Here is a 9,080-nt window from a genome sequence, read left to right as displayed (position 1 = left end):
TGCTACTATTTTGTTGAGAGTTTTTACATCTGCATTTATCAGGTATATTGGCCTGTAGTTTTCTTTTGTAGTAGAAAACTTTCCACAGCAGATGGGGCTATGATTCAGCTCCTTGCCTAAACGTGGGAAAACCAGACTCTAAGGTTGGCAAAACAAAACTCCTCTTTTGAGGGTCTGAATCAGGCAGATCTGTATCTCACCAAGATACCTTGTCAGTGTGTACTCTTTTTTTTATTTTATATTTCTTTTTTTTTTTTTTAAGATTTTATTTATTTATATGACAGAGAGAGACACAGCGAGAGAGGGAACACAAGCAGGGGGAGTGGGAGAGGGAGAAGCAGGCTTCCCGCTGAGCAGAAAGCCCGATGCGGGGCTCGATCCCAGGACCCTGGAATCATGACCTGAGCCGAAGGCAGACGCTTAATGACTGAGCCACCCAGGCGCCCCTTATTTTATATTTCTTATTTTTTAAATATTTTATTTATTTAGTTATGAGAGAGAGGAGGAGGAGCAGAGGGAGAGGGACAAGTAGACTGTGTTGAGCACTGAGCTAGCGTGAGGCTCCATCCCAGGACCTTGAGATCATGACCTGAGCTGAAACAAAGAGTTGGACACTTAAGTGACAGAGCCATCCAGGTGCCCTCAGGGTGTACTCTCAACTTGGTTCTGCAAATGAGCAAAACCACTGGTTGAGATTACTACTTGGGCACTGCAGGTATTAACTAGGACTGCTAAGATCTGCGTGCTGGTTATTGCAAGCCCCTCCCCCACTTCTCCATCAGTCAGATTCCCATTGGTTGAGATCCACAGACTCCCCTGTAATCTCTGGGTGCAAGATCAGAGTAGGGGCTCCTACAAAAGAGTGGTGGGGGGGGTTAGGGGTCCCTGCTGGGTTCTTTTTTCTCCCTGGAGGACCTGGAGGCTCAGAAGAGACCTCTGAACATAGTGCTGCACTGGCCTTGAGGAGAGATGATGAGGTCAATGTGTAGCTGCTTCTCTTCCCCTTCCAGTACAGTCTGTCTTGGTCTCTGTGGTGCAGGGGGATGCTTCAGCCTCACCCACATGTTATAGGATTCTCTCAGTGAGGAACAATCTATGTCACCATCTTGGTGACCTGTTGTATCGTGGCTGTGTCTGACAGTTAAACTGACAAAGATGGAATAACAGGAAAAAAGCATGCACATTTATTTAATATGTTTTATATTAACATGAGAAACTTCATAAGGAAATGAAGACCCAAAGGAACAGACCTGTGTATGTTTATGTGAGGTTTGATGAAAAGTGGATAGTTGTGGAGGAATATGATAGGTTAAGGAGTATGAGGTGATCTATAGTCAACTGCAAGAAACTTAGAAAGGCCTGTTTGTTAAAATTTGTCTTGGTGTTCCCACTCTTTTTCTCTTGGTTTAGGGAGGGTGCCTCTCACATGAGGGTTTTATGACCTTTTTCTGGGGAAGAATAGCTTGGTGGGAAGGAGGTCAGAAATACCTTCCTGCTTCTGCCATTTTCTCAAACTCCTTCAGCTTGAAGTATTCAGTATACCAAGGTGCCATATTTGAGGGTAGTATGTCGCATGCTATCAGCCTCCTCTATATTTTTTTATTCTTCTCCTTCTAACCATGTTAGCCAAATGGGACTATGACTAGAACTTCCTGGGAGTGTTCTGGTGCTTAATTGGGAGGTAGTGTAAGTATTCTTATGTTCATGGAAATCTTAAAGAGCTTCTCTTGTTAGACATGTTGAATTTAATAGTGGTTACTGCTAGGCAAGAAAAAAAAAGGCTACTTTCAACAGGTTCATTGTAATTAATTGCATTAGGAAAAACTGTAAGCTAGGTAGGCATGGATAAGGAATATAAGTGGTTATTAGATCATCTTTAATTCCCATCCCTCAGTGAGATCCGAAGAATCTACCTTGGGTTTTTGGTGACTCATTGTTAGCCTTTCAGCTCTGTTGTTTATCTTGGGCTCCTATTCCTCCAACCTAGAAGCCTATTTTTTTTTTTTTAAGATTTTATTTATTTGACAGAGAGAGACACAGTGAGAGAGGGAACACAAGCAGGGGGAGTGGGAGAGGGAGAAGCAAGCTTCCTGCGGGGCAGGGAGCCCGATGCGGGGCTCCATCCCAGGACCCTGGGATCATGACCTGAGCCGAAGGCAGACGCTTAAGACTGAGCCACCCAGGCGCCTCCCTAGAAGCCTATTTAAACCTATTTTTCAACACAGTTTCCCTCCTGGCTAACTGACATGTTGAGACAATTAAATGAAATTTAACCCTGCAGAAGTATCATCTAAGGAAGATATTTACAATTTAAAAGTGGGGTTTTAGTAATTAAGATGCTTTCAAGACCTCAGGGAATAATTCCTAAAGGGGCACTTTGAGACTGTGGAAGTGGGAAAAAGAGATTTTACAGAGGAGCCTTAATGGCATGCCTCATCCCACACATAGTCATCTTCCTGTCTAGAAGGTTAATTGTACAGGAGAGAATGAGGCTGAACCCTGATTTCCTTTTGGTGCCTCATTACATATTTTTCTCTTAGGCTGAGTCTTCAATTTTTTGCAGAGCCAGGTGTTGTAGAGTGTGTTGAAGTAACAAATCAACCCATTTGAGCTTTTGAGGATACTAATTTGCCTTTGCATATCTTTAATCTGGCTGTATATATCCCCTTTTCAAAGCATTTCTGAACTTAAACACTATCCAAAACAACATGTGGCAGTTTCTCTAATTACTTATGATTAAGAAAAAAGCAAAGTCAGGCCCTCGAGGCATCAACACTTTACCATTTTACTGGAGAAATGAATGCTACAGAGCAAAGCAGCTTGAAAATTAATGCACGCACAACCAGGACAGCAGTTCAAGATCACATTTCTTTTCTGCACTGTATTTCAAAAATGTTTTACACAACAAGAATAGGGTGGGGGAAGAGCAGATGGTTTGAGTTCTAAAAGCCATTGAAAACAATGGTGCAAAGACATTTCTGTACAGTAAAAACTTCATCAAAATTGTTAGTCACTGAGTCTGTAGCAGAGTGAAGGAGAGAATAGAAAAATAACAGGAGTGGAAAACAAAGTTATTTTGATGTGGGTTCTAGAAAATGACGGAAGCATGATTGAAAAAATTAAGAAGGATGTTGACTGTTAAAATGATAATATAGAATTTCTCCTTGAGTTAACAACAACAAAAGAAAGATGATAGAGAAACACATTTATTTAGAAAAGGTAGGGTAGCATTTTTCCAGGTATTTCCTTAGGAAGTAATTTGTAATTTATTCTCCCTTTAATGAACTAATTTATTCTTACTGATTTTGGAGGAAAAAACATTTCTCCTACTTGGTGGGAAGAAGTTGTATTTATCTGTCAAAAGCTAAAAGTTATAGAAGTTAATGCCAAAAATCAACCTGGCAGGTGACCCAGAGCAAAATGTAACAAGAAGCTTAAAGTGGATAATAGTAGTTTTACCATCCCTAGATTGAGGACTTTTGATTATTTTTTACTATATAATTTCTCCAAATTCGACAGGGTTGCTCTTATAATTCTAGAAATTCTCTGTATTGACCAAGAGTTGCTCCCCTTATCTTTGAATAGGTCTAATTTTTTTTGACATTCTCCACATTCCCCATCACTTAGGAAAATTTTGTCCTTGCATTTACAAAGGTCACACTCCATCTTCAGTGTGTATACTGGTCTGGGTGATACCCAATGGAAGAATTACCACCCAAAACACTCTTCTCTAAAACATTATTTGTCTTCTGAATAATTTCAGGGTCATCATAAGTGATGAGCTGTCACTTTAAACCATGGATTGGAATCTTTAACCATGTTCAGCCACATTTCATATGACAGAAGGAAATAAAGTTTAGAGCTAAAAAGTTCTCATAGTGCAACCCTATAGGAAATGATAGAGATAAATAGAAATTCCACTGGCAGCAACTAAAGAGGTTTAGTTATATACTCAGGCATTACATAATGGCCTCCATGTTTTTTTCTAATGTCCTTATCTTTTTTTTTTTTTAAAGTGTGTGTGTCGGGGGGTGAGCCCCCACAGAGAAATTTGACACAAGAAATGGTATGGATTATAGTCTTCCGAGTATAAAATAATGTTGAAGCGGAGAAGAGGGGCCTTAAAGTATAAATATTGCCAAGAACTTTAAGTCCAAACAAATTAAACATAGTCATTCTTAAGTTACAAAGTGAAGGAGACTGAGAGAATATCTCAAAGGTCTGAAAGAAATTGATTAAACTAGCATTTAAAGTTAACTTTGAGTCAGGGCAAGTATAAAGATAACATTTTATGCAAATAGAATATTGCTCTGAAATAAGGAAGAAACAACCCAGCATGGATACCATGAAAAAGAATGCACTAGGACCTTGTATAGGTGTAGGACCATTCTAGTGTGGGACGTAGCAGATCAGCACTTGGAAGAAAATCTCAAAGGAAACCAGAATTTTTCCTTTGACCATCCTGACTGTAACTGAGCCCTATTGCATTGTATAATATAGTTTGTGGTATGTTCATATACAGACCAAACTGAACATTTGGTTTCATTTTATTGAGTCAGTTGGACAGTTTTTAAAAATCCCTTGTAGGCTTCAGAAAACAGCACTAAATTAAATAATTCATTAAGGCACTGTTCTGTCTAATAAAAATAACATAACCTAACATTTTTATAATATTTACTTGACATTTCAGGGGCTCTATAATCATAACTCTCCATCACAAAAACCCTTTTGTATTTGATAAGCCGTATTTTGAAGATGAGAATACTAAGGTACAAAGAATATAAGGAATTTTGTTCAGATGACATAGTTAACTAGTAGCAGAGAGAGAATTTGAACCAAGGTTGTGGCTGCTGGATTTTACCATCTTAACCTCTTTGCTACAGAGCCTCTCAGGTGTGTAGAGATCTGAGATAGATGGGCTCCATCACATGGATTCAGAGTCTCAGGGTGGATAAGATCAAATAAGCATTTTCTCCTTTCCCTCACTCCCTGTGGAAGGCTGTTCAAAAAGACTTACTACTCTCTGGGTGTATGACACTTTATATAAATACAGAATATTCAATTTGGGGATAGTTATTAATCATAATCCCAGAAGAAAAGAGATGCCACTCTTCAACTGGGTCAATGTGGAGAGTTTAAAAAAGGAAGTTGGAGGAACTTAAGGAAATCTCAAGGATATCAACAGCTCCTGTACCTATCTGAAGGAATAAGAGAAAAAAAAGACAAGCTATATGGAGAAGAATGACTACTATGATCTGAGACCCTCCGTAGAGAGACACACCCAGACAGGGAAAGGATCAGAAATTAACCTCCTTCTATCTTGTAATCACTTGACAATGGCCACCATTGGCAAACCCAACTGGATATCAAAGAACAAGAGAGCCTGTTGATAAAGCCATATGAGTCAGCCTACCAAGATGGAAAGCAGAGTGGGTTTAGAGGTGTAGGATATGGATCTAGAGGTATAAATGGAGATTACCTTATACTTCCTGCTTGGTTTGATTGTACCAAAGACATTTCTCGTGTATACCACCAGACATTTGGTTCAATGAAGTGGAACATAGAAACTTCTTCCTATTTCTTTTCTTGTTCTACTCATTTAAAATCCAAACCTCCCTTTAATGACCAGGTGAGATGCTGGCTTCTTTATGGTACTGGTTCTCTGACACCCCCAACTAAATATGATTTCATGCCATGAAACACTCTCTTTGAACTTCTCTTAAAGCACACATTCTGCCTCTTTCTAGTACAGCTAGATGCCTATTCCTAGATTCTAACCAGACTGTGAGCAGACTTCCTAAATTCTCACAGCACCGAGCACAGGTTATAATACAGTATGTGAAAATATGCACCAATTAGATTTTCTCTTTTATTTATTTTTATTCCTCTTATTTCCTTCTTTCTCCCTTTTGTGTATCCTCAGTATGCTTAAGTACTCTTCAGAAATCTGCTAGTTCTGAAAGTGTTATGATTAGAAATAGCTGGGCTGGTACAGATTTCATTATTATCAAGGCAGGATCTTCTCTCATGATTGGTTAAAAACATTTTTCTCTAAAATGTGTTAAATGACCATGTGGGATAAATGACATGATTTTAGTGGCAATGGAGTAATTTTTAAATTAATTTTCATACTTAATATGTATTAGAAAATTATAACCACATTCCTTTTAAGCTCACTAATATTATTACTTAAGATGAGACAAAAATAATTTTAAAAAAGGGATCATCAGGGAAATGCAAATCAAATCTACAATGAGATGTCACCTCACATCTGTCAGAGTGGCTAAAATCAAAAAGATAAGAAACAACAGGGGTTGGTGAGAATGTGGAGAAAAAAGAACCCTCTTGCAGTATTGGTGGGAATGCAAACTGGTGCAGCCACTGTGGAAAACAGTATGGAGGTTCCTCAAAAAGTTAAAAATAGAAGCACCTGGGGTGCCTGGGTAGCTAAGTCGGTTAAGCATCTGCCTTCAGCTCAGGTCATGATCCCAGGGTCCTGGGATGGAGTCCTGCGTCCAGCTCCCTGCTCAGCGGGGAGCCTGCTTCTCCCTCTCCCTGCTGCTCCCTCTGCTTGTACTCTTTCTCTCTCTCTCTCTGTCAAATAAATAAATAAAATCTTAAATAAAAATAGAAGTACCCTATGATCCAGCAATCACACTAATGGGTATTTATCCAAAAGATATAAAAACACTAATTCAAAAGGATATATGCACCCTTATGTTTATTGCAGTATTGTTTACAATAGCCAAATTATGGAAGCAGCCCAAGTGTCCACTGATTGATGAATGGATAAAGTGTATATACACAATGGAATCTTATTCAGTCATAAAAAGAATGAAATCTTTCCATTTGCAACAACATGGGTGGAGCTAGAGAGTATAATGTTAACAAAATAAGTCAGAGAAAGGCAAATACCATATGATTTCACTCATATGTGGAATTTAAGAAACAAACAAGCAAAGAGGAAAAAAGAGACAAACCAAGAAACAGACCCTTAACTGTAGAGAACAGATGGTTACCAGAGGGGAGGTGGGTGGGGGGGATGGGTGAAATAGGTGATGGGGATTAAAGAGTGTACTTATCATGATGAACATTGAGTAATGTATAGAATTGTTGAATCACTATATTGTACACCTGAAACTAATGTAACACTGTATGTTAACTATACTGGAATAAAATTAAAAACTTAATAAAGAAAAGCAAACAGAAAAATGCTTAAGTAATATTTGTACAAATGATGCCGAGACATTGCGAAATATATGTAGAGGTTATAAGAAATGACTAAAAAGTGGAAAGAACCTAACCTGACCTTTGGCCCCATCCTTATTCTAATTGTGTTCTTCCTCTTTTCTTGAGTCCCTCCCCTATTACCTTACCTTTAGGCATCTCTTGCTGAGTCTCTATTTGCTGTCACATCCCACAGGTGTTAAGAGCTAAGTAAGCACAATATTGCCTAAAAGTGTCTGTTTTTATACCTCATGTCCATATAGAAAAGATTTAGAGTGGCTTATGATAAAAACCCAAAATACAAGACAGAAACAACTACAGCCCAAGTGCACACGCACACACACGCACAAATACACACAGAGTCAAATTACTGTTGGTTAATTGACCATCTTCTTTTCATGATCCCCTCCCTTTAGACTTTAAGCCCATGCTCATAATTCCATGGTTTTGCTGTTTCTCTTGCTAGGAATTTCTCTGTCCACCTATTATACTTTACTTAATTTTCAGATTTCTGTTCATATCTTGGCTTCTCTGGTTCCTCAGCCATGATTAAATTCTCCTTCCAGGCTCACATACTTTTCTATTATAAAAGTTAGCACACTGTATTGCAATGATCTGTGCCTTTCCCTTCTTGCCTTGTGAGCATCCCGAAAACAAAGATTATGCTTTAGTCATCTTAGGAATTTCTGTGTAGTCTGCCATATTTTGGGAAACTAGTGATAATAACAACTTTTATTGTGCATTTAGAATGTGTTCGTTCAGAAGCTGTCCTAAGCCTTTTAGATGTACTAACTCATTTAACATTTCCACTGGCCTCCAAAGATATGTTCCATTATAATCCCCACTTTATACATTAAGAAACTGAGTTGCTGTGATTATATAAGTTGCCCAAGGTTGAGAAGCAAGAAAATGGCACAGTTTAGATTTTTATGTCTAAGCCAAAACTAGGGTCAACTTGCTTTATTCTGTTTTGACCCTTAATGGCTATGATGACAGAATTGTTATCTAAAGAATCTTTTAATAACATTTAGAGAGGTTACATTCTGTTAAAAGCTTAATACACCTTAAAAATTGACCATGATATTTAAGGCACCATGAGACTACCTCCCAAACCAGGGAGGAAAATGAAGAGGTCTCTTAGAAGGTTGGCACAGATATTGGTCACCGCTATGTAACTTTTAGTACATGGGTGATAGAATAGATTTTCTCTGAAACTTTTAATTTTTTCCCACCCCATCCCCATTTTAGGATGATGACTTCCATTGAACATCAAAGAATTGAGAGAGCTGAAAAGGGGTGGTATTTAGAGCTGAGAAAATTATGCCATGAAATTAAAGAGGGAACAGGAATTTAAATTGTAGAAAGAGAGCTGTAAGGAACTGTATTTTCAAGGGGAAAATAAAGAAACAAGCCTGTAACGAGAGTGGGGAATGCACTCTAGGTTCACTGGTTCTTACCTCCATTTTCATTCTTTTTTTTTTTTTTTAAAGATTTATTTATTTAAGAGAGAGAGAGAAAGAGAGAGAAAGTGGGGTGAGAGGCAGAGGGAGAAAATCTTCAAGCAGACTCCCTGCTGAGTGGGGAGCCTGATGTGGGGCTTGATCCCACAATCCATGAGATCATGACCTGAGCCAAAACCAAGAGTCAGATGCTTAACCAACTAAGCTACCCAGGCTCCCCCCTTACCTCCATTTCTTTAATAGAGAATTGTGATAACATCAGGTCAGGACCTGATAGGTTATGTGCTGGTAACAACCCCTATATCTCAGTGTCTTAACAAAATAAAATATTTTCACATGTCCACAGTAGATTGACAGGGTGCTCTGCTCATTACGGTCACTCAGGATTCAGGC

The sequence above is a fragment of the Neomonachus schauinslandi genome, chromosome 11 (genome assembly GCF_002201575.2).
Source record: "Neomonachus schauinslandi chromosome 11, ASM220157v2, whole genome shotgun sequence".
Taxonomy (NCBI): Eukaryota; Metazoa; Chordata; class Mammalia; order Carnivora; family Phocidae; genus Neomonachus; species Neomonachus schauinslandi.
This window is presented reverse-complemented; position numbering follows the sequence as displayed.